The sequence below is a fragment of the Pinus tabuliformis genome, chromosome 7 (assembly GCF_031772625.1).
Source record: "Pinus tabuliformis cultivar Carrire ecotype Pingquan chromosome 7, CPIR1, whole genome shotgun sequence".
NCBI lineage: Eukaryota > Viridiplantae > Streptophyta > Pinopsida > Pinales > Pinaceae > Pinus > Pinus tabuliformis.
The window spans coordinates 1,666,980,620-1,666,998,535 of NC_142293.1; positions in this window are offsets into that span (position 1 = coordinate 1,666,980,620).

The following is a 17,916-nucleotide window of genomic DNA, read 5'->3' on the forward strand; positions in this document are numbered from 1 at the left end:
TCATGGACAATAGGATGTGTCTAGACTCTGAACCTTTTTAGGAATGGTAAGTGGTATCTCCTCTATTGTCAAAGTAGGAAGTGTCTGATCCTTAACAAGAATGGTAAGCTGTATCTCCCTTACTATTGAATATTACACTAGTATGCATCCTACCCACAATTCGGCTTTGCTGGGATTGCCACCCATTTGGCCAATGAGCGAGGAGACTTAGGACGTGTCTAATCCCTACCACTTGTGGTAAGAGGTATCTCCCCCAAGTTATTGGATGCAGGTGGGTTAGTTTTTGTAGCATCGAGCAAGTGTTCTAGTCTTGATTTGTGTCAAAGAGGCAAAGAACACGAGATCTTCAAAACCCAGAAAAGGTTTTGCGAGATAAGCTTGTGAAACATCTTAATTAAATTAATTAGCCATCATTTAAAATTTTCTTAAGTCTAACTTAGGAAAACTGGTTAATTAATAGCAATTGATTTAAGGAAAGGTGAGAAAGCACTAGAAACTCACACGAATTGAGTTTGAGATGATCTTTGCCATTCATGGGAATCTAATCATGGTTGTTGGTGTTAAGTTATGGTATGTTCTATGCTTATAACAGTTTACTTCTTTTCCTTATTATATTCCACAGATTAGCAATCACATGTACATAAAGTAAAGTGCAGATAGAACATTAAACGATCGACAGAAAACAAGCCAAGACAAGAGACACAAGATGTGGCGGCTAGCCAGGGACAAACCGCACAATGTGTGGGGAAACCCTTTGATCAAATCTTCTTTTATCTTCAATAATTCAGCAGAGAGAAATAGTACAATAAATCTGATTCATATCATCAGTAGCAAACCCTAGATCAGCATCATCAACATTAGCGGCTTCATTATAAAACTAGGGCAAACGATATCTCACAAACCGACTGCCGAATCGGCTTGATTCCACCACCAAAAGTTGCAGCTTTAAGAGGAGGTTCAGATGAACCTACAGCGCAGTTCAGATGAGGAGATCTTCTAGTCCACGCAGGTTAATCTTTACTTCTGCAGTTGCAGCTTCAGTTTCAGCAATTTCTGGCTTCAAACTAGGGCAGTCGATATCTTGCAAACCGTTCGTCGGATTGACTTCATTCCACCACCAAAAGTTGTGTCTTTCAAAGGAGGTCCAGATGGACCTACAGCGCAGTTCTAAAGAGGAGATCTTCTAGGCCACGCAAGTCAATCTTTACTTCTGCAGTTGCAGCTTCAGTTTCAGCAGTTTCCGGCTTCACATGTGTCAGAGAGAGACCTTTTTCTGCGCAGTAGAGAAGAGACTCATTTTTGCGCAGTAGATAGAGAGATGTGATGAGATGAGTGAGTTCAAATGAGGAAAAGTCCTCTTATATTTATACACAACGTTGGTGGGTGAATAGATGTGATTGTTGGGCTTCTGAGCCTACATGAGTTGTAGGTCGGCTTGCTAATAATTCCATAATCAAAATAAATTCATATCTCCATGAATACTTATCGGAATCGGATGATCTTTATATCAATCGTACATCTCTCGACGAGAGGAATCTAATAAAAATATTATCAGCCATGAATAAGATGACCCACATGAAGTTTTGCCCTGGTTGCCAATTTTAACACTCCCTCTCAACCAAGGAGAACTTCATCTGCAATCTGTTTATCGGTCATTACTATTCATCCATTAAATGTACTGCCCTGTACAGCCTCACCCTTGCCCTGCTTTGCTCTATTCTGCCTGTTCTGCTTTGTCTTGTTCTACCCTGTACTGATCGGTATTGCTTTGCTCTGTTCTGCTCTGCTCTTGCATTGTTCTTGTTCTGCTCTGCTTTTGTCCGAATTATGAAGAAGAAGAAATGATCGAGGATGTATCATACTAACTCAAAAGTCAGTCTCAGAGTATGTACCACTGGTCCCAGACCAGTCTCAACCAACCCGAAGTCAGCGTCATAGTGAGTACAACTCCACTGGTCCTAGACCAGTATCATCCTCCATTGACTCAAAGTCAGTCTCAGAGTGCGTACCACTGGTCCCAGACCAGTCTCAGCCGACCCGAAGTCAGCTTCATAGTAAGTACCACTCCTACCACTGGTCCCGGATCAGTATCGCAGTCTCAGAGAGTGTACCACTGGTCCCAGACCAGTCTCAACTGATTCGAAGTCAGCGTCATAGTATGTACCACTCTCACTGGTCCCAAACCAGTACTGCACTGACACGAAGTCAGTCTCAGAGTATGTACCACTGGTCCCACACCAGTCTCAACTGACCCGAAGTCAGCGTCATAGTATGGTACAACTCCTACCACTGGTCCCAGACCAGTATCGTTGATCCCAAATCAATGGAGGTCATCCTAGCGTAGGGAGTACGGTAGATACAACGATGCGTCCATCGATACTACTATGGTCGCTAACTTCATTTCCCTGCTCATTGATCAGATGAGAGGTACTTCCCATGAGTCCCAAACTGCATGGGTAGGATGCCTCGACAGGAGAACTAATCAATCCTGTCCTCACAGGAGAACACATCAATCCTGCTACAATCGCCATGGAGAACACATCAATCCAGGCCGCCATGGAGAACACATCAATCCAGGCCTCACAGGAGAACTAATCATCCTACTACACAGGAGTGCGAATCATCTTGTTCCACAAGAGAGCGAATCATCCTGTTCCACAAGAGAGCGAATCATCTTGTTCCAGTGCGCACCACCAGGGGAGGGTGAGTCACCCTGTGGTCATATGTTGCTCCAATAATAACCGCAAGCCCTCAGAGCTCCCAGAGCTCAATGTATGCAACATCTAGGACCCTTGTACAAGGGTTTCTTGACTACTCCAAATCGTTTGGGAAAATCACAGATTAGATCTTTCCTCGGGGCGTTGACAAGGTGTATCGACCTGTACATTATCTTAATGCGATGGAGCCTCCTTGCTCATCGACTTACCATATCCCAGATGATGTCTATCTGCTAGAGCAATCGACGAATACGGGATTCCTCAATAATCGAATCCCACCTCTGGTTGTTACAGAGAATCACAGTGGTATCCAATGTAAATCCAAACAGCTCACTGAAGAGCTTTCGCAACCAGACTGCCTCACACGAGGTCATGCTAGCAGCAATATATTCTGCTTCGGTGGTGCTCAAAGCCACCGACTTCTGCTTCCTGCTCATCCAGGATATCGAAGCAAATCCCAAGGTGAAACAGCACCCGGAAGTGCTCTTACGGTCCATCACACTGCCTACCCAATCATCATCAGTATATCCAAGTAGTCTTATATCTCCGGTAGTGTATCTTAACCCATTGTACCAAGAAGATTTCTCAAAAGATTCTTGGCATCAATCCAGTGAGGCTCAACCAAATATGAGCTCACAATGCTAACTGCAAAACACATGTTCGGATGGAGGTTCACCAAGAACATCAATGCGAATGAGTTTATGAAACTCAGAGGCATTTCCCAAATCTGGTCCGACATCACTACCATATAACTTCTAAAAGTTAAGATCCTCGAGGTAGTCACAGGCTTGCAGTCCATCATACCAAATCTTTCCAATATCTTTACCACATATTTTCCTTGAGATAGGAAAATTTCCCTTGGCTTCTGCCACACTTCAAGTCCTTGGTCCTTCATTTCAAATTCAGAAGCAAACTCCCTCTTACATTTTTGAATGAGAGGGTGTGCACCTGTTAGAAAGAGGTCATCCACATACAACACCAGTATGAGAGGTTTATCATCTTCAACCTTAAAGTAAAGGTTAGGATCGACTTCACTCCTAGTGAATCCCAGCTTCATCAAGTAGCTATCGATCCTCTCATACCATGCTCGGGGTGCTTGCTTCAACCCATGGAGAGCCTTCTTCAACTTGCATACATGATATTTTCAATCATAAATCTCAAATCCCTCGGGTTGCTCCACATAGACCTCTTCTTTCATCGAACCATGCAAGACACGGTCTTGACATCCATCTGATGTAGGTTCCATCCTGGTGAAGCGGCAAGGGCTATGATCAAGCAGATGGTCGTATATCTGGCAACAGATGCAAATATCACATCACAGTCTATACCTTCCTTCTGGGAGAAACCACAAGCAACAAAACGATCCTTATACTTTTCCGTACTTCCATCTGCTGGATGCTTTATCTTCTAAAGCCATTCGGAAGTAACAACTGTCTTGTCCTGGGGTCTGGGAACTACTTCCCAAACATCATTCTTCATGATAGACTCATATTCTTCGGTCATAGCATCCTTCCATACTTGATGCTTGACGGCATCTAAGAATGACGAAGGCTCATTTTGTATGATCGTGCTCATGATAGTCAGGTATCCTTGATACCTATTAGGTTTCTTACTTTCACGAAAGGTTCCTCGGGGTGCAGCATGTCCTTCAGCATCATCAAGTAGCTCCCTAAGCCATGAAGGCCTCTTCCTAGAAGAGGAAGGTTCATGTGGAGGAGGATCAATCAGATCCATGGGTTCTTCTACATCAGGCATTGATTCATCATCCTTTTCTTTCGATTCCCTGGTGTCAGCTTCTTAAGAGCTCCTCAAAGTCGGAAGATTGTTCACCTTGCTGAGAGCCATATCTCCGTCAAAGGTGACATCATTACTAATTACGACTTCCCTTTGACCGGCTACATAGATTCTATAGCCTTTAGTATTTTCACCATAGCCCACAAAAATTCCCTTCTTTCCAGATGCACCCAATTTATTTCTTTTCTCTTTCGGCACATGAAAATATACAGGGCTTCCAAAAATTCTAAAATGAGAAACATCAGGTTTCTTAGCAGTGAACTTTTATTCAGGAGTCTTGGAACCCAATGCTTAATGAGGGCATCGATTTTGTACATATACGGCAGTGTTTGTAGTTTCAGCCCATAGAAACTTCGGAAGTCTTTGATCATGTAGCACGACCCGGACAGCTTCCACAATCGTGCGGTTCTTGCCAAACCATTATGCTCAGGAGCATGTGGTGTAGTAGTCTCCCTCTTAATGCCAGCCTCAGATATGCCTGAGTGAACCAACTGTAATATATCGGAGGTCTTGCTTTGGCTTGAAGGGAATGGTCCATTTTTGAGCTTTCCTTCGGCACATCCCGAACATACACCTTCATTCTCTTCTTGGAATTTGGGCATCCCTGTTACCATCTGTCTTACATCGGGTAGAGCTTTGTAATGAAAGTGCGCAAACCTCCGATGCCAAAGTTCGGACTGAAGAGATGTGTCATAAGACATGACACCTAGCAAACTTCCATCGACCTGATATAATGAATCAACACTAAACCCAAGAGTAAAGGCATCTTTAACATTATTTTTCCATATACGTACCTTGCCATCGCTGAAGGTTACCTTGTAGCCTTTGTTTTCCATTGCCGAGATGGACGCTAGGTTCTTTTTGAGGTCAGGTGCATTTAATACATCCTGGACTTTCTAGCCTTCTTGAATCGTTGTCCTCTTCCTCGATTCCCAGCTCTCCTCTTATCTTTGCTATTGAATTTTCCATCCCTTCGATTACCATGAGAGGGATTTTGATCATCGTCCCGGTGTGAATCCTTCTTATCAGGGCACTCTCTTGCATAGTAGCCTTCTTTATCGCAGATGTAACATCATCATTTTCTTCCAGCATTAGGTCCAGCCTTTCCTTTTGATTTAGTCCCAGAATTATTTCTTTTCTTAGCATGAGAAGAAAAGGCAGCAAGAGGACCTTTAGGCATGTGCATTTCTTGCTCTTCTTCCCTTGTTTCTTCTTGAATGCATCTAGCCATTAATTCCTCGAAACTAGGAATTACATTATAGTTCAGAAGAGTAGTCCTGAACACGTACCATTCGGATGGTAATCCTCCAAGAGTCCTGAGTGCCATTTCCCAGTCTATCGTAGATTTCCTTGGAGGTGTCCAGTTCAGAGATGTAGGACACCAAGTGCTTGTCGATAGAGTCCCGGATGATCTTCTATTTTGACTTCTTCGATTTTCCATTTGTTCCATGCAGCAGCGGATGCATTTGATGGAGGCTCAACAATATTGCCTCTTACATGGTCCAGCACTCCTTGATCTTCTAGGGTTAGATCGATAGACATCTTCCATGCATGATAGTCATCTTTCTCACGGAGCTTGTCCTCAGCAAGAAAGAGTGTTGAGGACCCCATAGTTCTTTTAGGATAGCCTTGCCAATCTTCTCTTCGGTGATTGCTGTTGCTCTTGCTTGGGCTTTGTCTTCACCTCAGCTCTGATACCATGTTAAGTTATGGTATGTTCTATGCTTATAATAGTTTACTTCTTTTCCTTATTATATTCCACAGATTAGCAATCACATGTACATAAAGTAAAGTGCAGATAGAACATTAAACGATCGACAGAAAACAAGCCAAGACAAGAGACACAAGATGTGGCAGCTAGCCACGGACAAACCCCACAATGTGTGGGAAAACCCTTTGATCAAATCTTCTTTTATCTTCAATAATTCAGCAGAGAGAAATAGTACAATAAATCTGATTCATATTAGCAGTAGCAAACCCTAGGTCAGCAGCATCAACATTAGCGGCTTCATTATCAAACTAGGGCAAACGATATCTCACAAACCGACTGTCGGATCGGCTTGATTCTACCACCAAAAGTTGCAGCTTCAAGACGAGGTTCAGATGAACCTACAGCGCAATTCAGATGAGGAGATCTTCTAGTCCACACAGGTCAATCTTTACTTCTGCAGTTGCAGCTTCAGTTTCAGCAATTTTCAGCTTCAAACTAGGGCAGTCGATATCTTGCAAACCGTTCGTCGGATTGACTTCATTCCACCACCAAAAGTTGCGTCTTTCAGAGGAGATCCAGATGGACCTACAGCGCAGTTTTAAAGAGGAGATCTTCTAGGCCACGCAAGTCAATATTTACTTCTGCAGTTGTAGCTTCAGTTCCAATAGTTTCCGGCTTCACATGTGTCAGAGAGAGACCTTTTTCTGCGCAGTAGAGAAGAGACTCATTTCTGCGCAGTAGATAGAGAGAGATGTGATGAGATGAGTGAGTTCAAATGAGGAAAAGTCCTCTAATATTTATACACAATGTTGGTGGGTGAATAGATGCGACTGTTGGGCTTCTGAGCCTACATGAGTTGTAGGTCGGCTTGATAATAATTCCATAATCAAAATAAATTCATATCTCCAAGAATACTTATTAGAATCGGATGATCTTTATATCAATCCTACACCTCTCGACGAGAGGAATCTAATAAAAATATTATCAGCCATCAATAAGATGACCCACATGAAGTTTTGCCCTGGTTGCCAATTTTAACAGTTGGTGAGCCAATGGATGAGAGTAAGATGATGGGGATGGAGATAGACACATTGAGTGAAAAGGAGAGTGAGTTTTTCTTGAAGAAAGTGTAACTAGGTTCAGTCTTCATAATGACATGATCTTTGTAGATGATGTAATAAAAGAGAATAAATTATTTTTGTATGCCTTGCTACATGGGTTTCAGGAGCAAGAAGTGTCATCGGTCAAAAAAATTCTCCTTGATGTCTTTAGGATTTATTAATATGTCAAAGAATCATGTCATGTAAAAAGAAGCTCTTCATGAGCTTATCTAAATGTATACAAGTCCACAAAAGTGTGTAGCACCCCTCCAAAGACGAAGATCAATCCTCCATTAGCAAACCCAAGAAGTCTGCAAGCAAATCGATAACGAATTCATCATGTCGGCTTCAAAATTGAATTAAATATATATTCAAATGTCATGTCGGCTCAAATAATAGACATGTTGGTTCATGTATTCAAGTCGGCTCAATATAGGAGGCACAAACCACTATAAATACCCGTCTAGGGTATCCGCAAATGGAAGACACAGAACTCCCATTGTCCTTTGAAATTTCGATGGGTATGAGGTGCAGGCAGGACAGATTTTGGATGGGTACAATAGGGCGTAAGAAGTTGGATTCTTCTCTGCAATTTCAAATGGTACAGCAAGGACAAATTCTCGGATTCTTTTGAGTCTTCAGATGGCACAATGAGCAACAGTCATGGTTACAATGACAGTGAAGCCCTCGCCCATATCTCTGCAGTCTCGACATGGTTACAACAAGTTAAGTCTCAAAGGATATCACTATAAAGGGTTTGGATGTATCTCTAGTAACCTCTGCATACTATCTAAGCACTGCTATAGTCTCGACATACTGATAATGAAGATGATCTAAGTGATATCTCTGTAGTAGTCTCCTTATAATGAGAAGGAGACTTAATGACAATGACAAGGCTTACAATTTCAACATAATGAGAAGCAGTGATAAGAATTAATATCTCGGCATAATAAGAAAAGGTGACAAGGATCATCACAATCTCGGAATACACTCTCGACATGGTCACAATCAATGTGATGATGATTTCAGCAAGAATGCAGTGATGATCTAAGTAGAAATGAAGATATGGTGCAACAGTCATCATGATGATTGTCATAGAATCAAGGTCACAATGAAGATCTCAATGAAGACAGGAGACCTCGTTGACATGATGAAGAAGCAGTAATGAAGATCTCAGTGATGCCGTAATGATGGCCTGAATGGTGCAACAATGAGGATGATCTCAGCAGTGACAAACGAGAGGATTGGTATCTTGGTCTTGGAGTGGCAGAATGGATCAAGGGTCATGGTCTTGGTATTCGTCAGAGGAGAGGATTGGTATCTTGGTCTTGGAGTGGCAAAATGGGTCAAGGGTCATGGTCTTGGTATTCGTCAATTGGAATTTCTATAAGAAGAATTTTGTGCAGGTTTTCCTCTCCAAGAGGGAGAGGTTTTGGCCCTGGCAGAAAGCCAAATATCTTGTGTTCTTGTCTCTTTGTTTTGATAGCAGTTTGATGAAGTAAACACACACTAATAATACAAAGAAGATCAAGCAAAAGATAAATTGTAAAAACACTTCACAAATTGTTATCATGTTAAGAAGAATCACTATAATTCTGAATGCCCTAGATTCTTCAACATGGTATTAGAGGGAGTGGTTGTAGCCTAATCAAGGATAGATAAGAGACAATTCAAGGATCAAGTTTTAAGCAAAGCATTCAAAGATCAAACCCTAGATCAAGGAAACAGTTTACAATAGTTGTCTACAATAGCAAGGGCTTTGGAGATCAACAGTCTAAATATCAAACATTCAGATCTCAAGATATATGGCAACAGCTTTGGCGACTCCCACAGTTTTGGTCTATGTCATATCAGCAGGAGGACCTTTAGGCATGGGCATTTCTTGCACTTCTTCCCTTGTTTCTTCTTCAATGCATCTAGCCATTAATTCCTCGAAACCAAGAATTACATTATAGTTCAAAAGAGTAGTCCTGAACACATACCATTCAAATGACAATCCTCCAAGAGTTGTGAGTGCCATTTCTCTGTGAGTAATAGTTTCCCCAATAGATAGAAGATCGTTCTTGATCTCGGTGATTCTTAAGAAGTATGCTTGCATACTTTCATCTTTACCCTTCTTGATTTCCCTCAGCGTATTTCTAAGAAACAAAACTTGATTTGGATCATTAACTTTAAATAAACTCACCAGTCTATCGTAGATTTCCTTGGAGGTGTCCAGTTCAGAGATGTAGGCCACCAAGTGCTTGTCGATAGAGTCCCGGATGATCTTCTATTGTTTTGACTTCTCCATTTTTTCATTTGTTCTAGGCAACAACGGATGCATTTGATGGAGGCTCAACAATATTGCCTCTCACATGATCCAACACTCCTTGATTCTCCAGGGTTAGATCGATAGACATCTTCCATCCGTGATAGTCAGCTTTCTCACGGAGCTTGTCTTCAGCAGGAAAGAGTGTTGAGGACCCCATAGTTCTTTTAAGATAGCCTTACCAATATCCTCTTCGATGATTGCTCTTGCTCTTGCTCGGGCTTTGTCTTCACCTCAGCGCTGATACCATGTTAAGTTATGGTATGTTCTATGCTTATAACAGTTTACTTCTTTTTCTTATTATATTCCACCGATTAGCAATCACATGTACATAAAGTAAAGTGCAGATAGAACATTAAACGATCGATAGAAAACAAGCCAAGACAAGAGACACAAGATGTGGCGGCTAGCCAGGGACAAACCCCACAATGTGTGGGGAAACCCTTTGATCAAATCTTCTTTTATCTTCAATAATTCAGCAGAGAGAAATAGTACAATAAATCTAATTCATATCAGCAGTATCAAACCCTAGATCAGCAGCATCAGCATTAGCAGCTTCATTATCAAACTAGGGCAGATCATATCTCACAAAACGGCTGTCGGATTGACTTCATTCCACCACCAAAAGTTTCGGCTTCCAGAGGAGGTTCAGATGAACCTACAGCGCAGTTTAGATGAGGAGATCTTCTAGGCCACGCAAGTCAATCTTTACTTCTGCAGTTGCAGCTTCAGTTTCAGCAGTTTCCAGCTTCAAACTAGGGCAGTCGATATCTTGCAAACCGTTCATCGGATTGACTTCATTCCACCACCAAAAGTTGCGGCTTTCAAAGGAGGTTCAGATGAACCTACAGCGCAGTTCCAAAGAGGAAATCTTCTAGGCCACGCAAGTCAATCTTTACTTCTGCAGTTGCAACTTCAGTTTCAGCAGTTTCCGGCTTCTAACTAGGGCAGTCGATATCTTGCAAACCGTTCATCGGATTGACTTCATTCCACCACCAAAAGTTGCGGCTTTCAGAGGAAGTTTAGATGAACCTACAGCGCAATTCCAAAGAGGAGATCTTCTAGGCCACGCAAGTCAATCTTTACTTCTGCAGTTGCAGCTTCAAATTCAGCAGTTTCTGGCTTCAAACTAGGGCAGTCGATATCTTGCAAACCGTTCATCGGATTGACTTCATTCCACCACCAAAAGTTGCGGCTTTCAGAGGAGGTTCAGATGAAGCTACAACGCAGTTCCAAAGAGGAGATCTTCTAGGCCACGCAAGTCAATCTTTACTTCTGCAGTTGCAGCTTCAAATTCAACAGCTTCTGGCTTCACATGTGTGAGAGAGAGACCCATTTCAGCATAGTAGAGAACAGACTCATTTCTGCGTAGTAGAGAGAGAGATGTGATGAGATGAGTGAGTCCAAATGAGGAAAATTCATCTTATATTTATACACAACATTGGTGGGTGAATAGATGCCACTGTTGGGCTTCTGAGCCTACATGAGTTGTAGGTCGGCTTGATAATAATTCCATAATCAAAATAAATTCATATCTCCATGAATACTTATCGGAATCGGATGATCTTTATATCAATCCTACACCTCTCGATGAAAGGAATCTAATAAAAATATTATCAGCCATGAATAAGATGACCCACATGAAGTTTTGCCCTCGTTGCCAATTTTAACACTCCCTCTCAACAATGGAGAACTTCATCTGCAATCTGTCTATCGGTCGTTACTATTCATCCATCAAATGCACTGCCCTCTACAGCCTGACCCTTTCCCTGCTCTGCTCTATTCTGCCTGTTCTGCTTTGTCTTGTTCTGCCCTGCACTGATCTGTATTGTTTTTCTCTGTTCTGCTCTGCTCTTGCATTGTTCTGTTCTGCTCTACTTTTGTCCGAATTATGAAGAAGAAGAAATGATCGAGGATGTATCATACTAACTCAAAGTCAGTCTCAGAGTATGTACCACTGGTCCCAGACCAGTCTCAACCAACCCGAAGTCAGCGTCATAGTGAGTACAACTCCACTAGTCCTAGACCAGTATCATCCTCCACTGACTCAAAGTCAGTCTCAGAGTGCGTACCACTGGTCACAGACCAGTCTTCGCCGACCCGAAGTCAGCTTCATAGTAAGTACCACTCCTACCACTGGTCCCTGACCAGTATCGCAGTCTCAGAGAGTGTACCACTGGACCCAGACCAGTCTCAACCGACCCGAAGTCAGCATCATAGTATGTACCACTCTCGCTAGTCCCATACTAGTACTGCACTGACACAAAGTCAGTCTCGGAGTATGTACCACTAGTCCCACACCAATCTCAACCGACCCGAAGTCAGCGTCATAGTATGGTACAACTCCTACCACTGGTCCCAGACCAGTATCATTGATCCCAGATCAATGGAGGTCATCCTAGCGTAGGGAGTACGGTAGATACAACAATGCGTCCATCAGTACTACTATGGTCCCTAACTTCATTTCCCTGCTCATTGATCAGATGAGAGGTACTTCCCATGAGTCCCAGACTGCATGGGTAGGATGCCTCGACAGGAGAACTAATCAATCCTGTCCTCACAAGAGAACACATCAATCTTGCTACAATCGCCGTGGAGAACACATCAATCCAGGCTGCCATGGAGAACACATCAATCCAGGCCTCACAGGAGAACTAATCATCCTGCTACACAGGAGAGCGAATCATCCTGTTCCACAAGAGAGCGAATCATCTTGTTCCAGTGTGCACCACCAGGGGAGGGTGAGTCACCCTGTGGTCATATGTTGCTCCAGTAGGAACTGCAAGCCCTCAGAGCTCCCAGAGCTCAATGTATGCAACATGCAGGACCCTTGTACAAGGGTTTCTTGCCGACTCCAAATCGTTTGGGAAAATCACAGATTAGATCTTTCCTCGAGGCTTTGACAAGGTGTATCAACCTGTACATCATCTTAATGTGATGGAGCTTCCTTGCTCATCAACTTACCATATCCCAGATGATGTCTATCTGCTGGAGCAGTTGACGAATACGGGATTCCTCAATAATCGAATCCCACCTCTGGTTGTTACAGAGAATCCCAGTGGTATCCAATGTAAATCCAAACAGCTCACTGAAGAGCTTTCGCAACCAGACTGCCTCACACGAAGTTATGCTAGCTACAATATATCCTGCTTCGGCGGTGCTCAAAGCCACCGACTTCTGCTTCCTGGTCATCCAGGATATCGAAGCAGATCCCAAGGTGAAACAGTACCCGGAAGTGCTCTTACGGTCCACCACACTGCCTGCCCAATCAACATCAGTATATCCAAGTAGTCTCACATCTCCGGCAGTGTATCTTAATCCATGAGAGATTGTGTCCTGAAGACATCTCAGAAGATTCCTGGCATCAATCCAGTGAGGCTCAACCAAATATGAGCTCATAATGCTAAATGCAAAACATATGTTCGGACGGAGGTTCACCAAGAACATCAATGTGAATGAGTTTTTTGAAACTCAGAGGCATTTCCAAGGTCTGGTCGGACATCACTACCATATAACTTCTAAAAGTTAAGATCCTCGAGGTAGTCATAGGCTTGCAGTCCATCATACCGAATCTTTCCAATATATTTACCACATATTTTCCTTGAGATAGGAAAATTTCCCTTGGCTTCTGCCACACTTCAAGTCCTTGGTCCTTCATTTCAAATTCAGAAGCCATCTCCCTTTTACATTTGTGAATGAGAGGGTTTACACCTGTTAGAAAGAGGTCATCCACATACAACACCAGTATGAGAGGCTTGTCATCTTCAACCTTAAAGTAAAGGTTAGGATCAGCTTCACTCCTAGTGAATCCCAGCTTCATCAAGTAGCTATCGATCCTCTCATACCATGCTCGGGGTGCTTGCTTCAGCCCATAGAGAGCCTTCTTCAACCTGCATACATGAGATTTTCAATCATAAATCTCAAATCCTTCAGGTTGCTCCACATAGACCTCTTCTTTGATAGAACCATGCAAGAACGCGGTCTTAACATCCATCTGATGTAGGTTCCATCCTTGTGAAGCCACAAGGGCTATGATCAAGCGGATGGTCGTATCTCTGGCAACAGGTGCAAATATCATAGTCTATACCTCCCTTCTGGGATAAACCACGGGCAACAAAATGAACCTTATACTTTTCCATACTTCCATTTGCTGCATGCTTTATCTTGTAAAGCCATTTTGAAGTAACAATTGTCTTGTCCAGGGTCTGGGAACTACTTCCCAGACATCATTCTCCATAATAGACTCATATTCTATGGTCATAGCATCCTTCCATAGTTAATGCTTGATGACATTTGAGAATGATGAAGGTTCATTTTGTATGATCGTGCTCATGATGGTCAGGTATCCCTGATACCTGTTAAGTTTCTTACTTTGATGGAAGGTTCCTCAGGGTGCAGCATGTCCTTCAACGTCATCAAGTATCCCCCTAAGCCATGAAGGCCTCTTCCTAGAAGAGGAAGGCTCATGTGGATGAGGATCAATCGGATCCATGGCTTCTTCTACATCAGGCATTGATTCATCATCCTTTTCTTTCGGTTCCCTGGTGTCGGCTTCTTGAGAGCTACTCAAAGTCAGCAAATTGTCCACCTTGCTGAGAGCCATATCTTTGTCAAAGGTGACATCATGACTAATCACGACTTCCCTTTGACCGGTGGTGAACATTTCTTCAGGAGTTTAGGAACCCAATGCTTGATGAGGGCATCGATTTTGTACATATACGGCGGCGATCGTAGTTTCAGCCCATAGAAACTTTGGAAGTCTTTGATCATGTAGCATGGCTCGGACAGCTTCCATCATCGTGTGGTTCTTCCTTCCCACCACACCATTCTGCTCAGGAGTATGTGGTGTAGCAGTCTCCCTCTTAATGCCAACCTCAGGTATGCCTCAGTAAACCAATTGTAATATATCGGAGGTCTTGCTTTGGCTTGAGGGGAATGGTCCCCTTTTGAGCTTTCCTTTGGCACATCCCGGACATACACCTTCTTTCTCTACTTGGAATTCGGGCATCCCTGTTACCATCTGTCTTACATCGGGTAGAGCTTTGTAATGAAGGTGGGCAAACCTCTGATGCCAAAGTTCGGACTAAAGAGTTGTGTCACAGACATGACACTTAGCGGACTTCCATCGACCTGATATAATGAATCAACACTAAACCCAAGAGTAAAGGCATCTTTAACATTATTTTTCCATATACATACCTTGCCATTGCTGAAGGTTACCTTGTAGCCTCTGTCTTCCATTGCCAAGATGGACACTAGGTTCCTTTTGAGGTCAGGTGCATTTAATACATCCTAGAATTTCTAGCCTTCTTGAATGCTTGTCCTCTTCCTTGATTCCCAGCTCTCCTCTTACCTTTGTTGTTGAATTTGTCATTCCTTTGATTGCCATCAGAGGGATTTCGAGTTGCACCACTGCATACTGTACCATGCTTCTCTAATCATGATTATCATCATGCTGCCCATGTCCATGATTTTATCCATCATAATGCTGCTCAAACTAGTGTGCATCATCATCATGCTATCCTATATGTCCATGATCTCACGTTGCCCTTTATCTCCATGATCTCATTCATCATGATGCTCATGATCTCATACATAGTGACTTGCTTTATCGTAAATGTAACATCGTCATTTTCTTCTAGCCTTAGGTCCAGCCTTTCCTTTTGATTTAGTCCCGAAATTATTTCTTTCATTGCATGAGAAGAAAAGGCAGCAGGAGGACCTTTAGGCATGGGCATTTCCTGCACTTCTTCTCTTGTTTCTTCTTGAACGCATCTAGCCATTAATTCCTCGAAACCAAGAATTACATTTTGGATTTAAGAGATCTGTGGTTTGTACCTTTTGAATTATTGACCGGAGAATCCACAGTAAGAATATTTTTACACCAACGTTTCGAATCCCAAATGGGATCCATCATCAGGGTATGAGAAAGGAATGAGATTGCTGTCCCGACAGATTTTAAGAAAATATAGATCTGCGGCTCTTCTTGTTATCCTCACTCTAACATTTTCGAGTGAAAGGATTTCACTCCAAGTATCCCCTCCGTACAGGGATAAGATTTTGAATTTAAGAGATCTGTGGTTTGTACCTTTTGAATTATTGACCGGAGAATCCACAGTAAGAATATTTTTACACCAACGTTTTGAATCCCAAATGGGATCCATCATCAGGGTATGAGAAAGGAATGAGATTGCTGTCCCGACAGTTTTTAAGAAAATATAGATCTGCGGCTCTTCTTGTTATCCTCACTCTAACATTTTCGAGTGAAAGGATTTCACTCCAAGTATCCCCTCCGTACAGGGATAAGATTTTGGATTTAAGAGATCTGTGGTTTGTACCTTTTGAATTATTGACCGAAGAATCCACAGTAAGAATATTTTTACACCAACGTTTCGAATCCCAAATGGGATCCATCATCAGGGTATGAGAAAGGAATGAGATTGTTGTCCCGACAGTTTTTAAGAAAATATAGATCTGCGGCTCTTCTTGTTATCCTCACTCTAACATTTTCGAGTGAAAGGATTTCACTCCAAGTATCCCCTCCGTACAGGGATAAGATTTTGGATTTAAGAGATCTGTGGTTTGTACCTTTTGAATTATTGACCAGAGAATCCACAGTAAGAATATTTTTACACCAACGTTTCGAATCCCAAATGGGATCCATCATCAGGGTATGAGAAAGGAATGAGATTGCTGTCCCGACAGTTTTTAAGAAAATATAGATCTGCGGCTCTTCTTGTTATCCTCATTCTAACATTTTCGAGTGAAAGGATTTCACTCCAAGTATCAAACTAGGGCAGACCATATCTCACAAACCGACTATCGGATTGACTTCATTCCACCACCAAAAGTTTCGGCTTCCAGAGGAGGTTTAGATGAACCTACAGCGCAGTTCAGATGAGGAGATCTTCTAGGCCACGCAAGTCAATCTTTACTTCTGCAGTTGCAGCTTCAGTTTCAGCAGTTTCCGGCTTCAAAGTAGGGCAGTCGATATCTTGCAAACCGTTCATCGGATTGACTTCATTCCACCACCAATAGTTGCAGCTTTCAGAGGAGGTTCAGATGAACCTACAGCGCAGTTCCAAAGAGGAGATCTTCTGGGCCACGCAAGTCAATCTTTACTTCTACAGTTGCAGCTTCAGTTTCAGCAGTTTCCAGCTTCAAACTAAGGCAATCGATATTTTGAAAACTGTTCATCGGATTGACTTCATTCCACCACCAAAAGTTGCGGCTTTCAGAGGAGGTTCAGATGAACCTACAGCGCAGTTCCAAAGAGGAGATATTCTAGGCCACGCAAGTCAATCTTTACTTCTGCAGTTGCAGCTTCAAATTCAGCAGTTTCCGGCTTCAAACTAGGGCAGTCGATATCTTGCAAACTGTTCATCAGATTGACTTCATTCCACCACCAAAAGTTGCGTCTTTCAGAGGAGGTTCAAATGAACCTACAGCGCAGTTCCAAAGAGGAGATCTTCTAGGCCACGCAAGTCAATTTTTACTTCTGCAGTTGCAGCTTCAAATTCAACAGCTTCCGGCTTCACATGTGTGGAGAGACCCATTTCAACGAAGTAGAGAAGAGACTCATTTCTGCGTAGTAGAGAGAGAGAGATGTGATGAGATGAGTGAGTCCAAATGAGGAAAATTCCTCTTATATTTATACACAACGTTGGTGGGTGAATAGATGCCACTGTTGGGCTTCTGAGCCTACATGAGTTGTAGGTCGGCTTGATAATAATTCCAGAATCAAAATAAATTCATATCTCCATGAATACTTATCGGAATCGGATGATCTTTATATCAATCCTACACCTCTCAATGAGAGGAATCTAATAAAAATATTATCAGCCATGAATAAGATGACCCACATGAAGTTTTGCCCTGGTTGCCAATTTTAACATTTCATGATGGCATGATCTCAACATACCAATGATTGAATCCCTTCTATAAAGAGAACAGTCTTGACATCTAGGATTCCCAAAAGCGTGATCATACATACTCAAAAGGCACACAGAAGTAGATCATCTACAGCATAGTGTTCAAGAATGGGTCTCACTACACCTCAGTCATAGTTTGTATGGACAGTACTCGATGTAGAATGAAGGTGCTCGTTGACACAACCATAATAACACTAACTGATGGGTGTCCAGCAACCTCAAGTCAATGTTGCATACTACAAGGTTCCTTATGTAGCCCAGTTATATCAGCAGTCTGTTGATATATAAATCAAGATAGCTCGAAGGCAAAGAAGGCAATCTTCCTATCAAAGATCTCAGTCGGAGGAAGCATCAA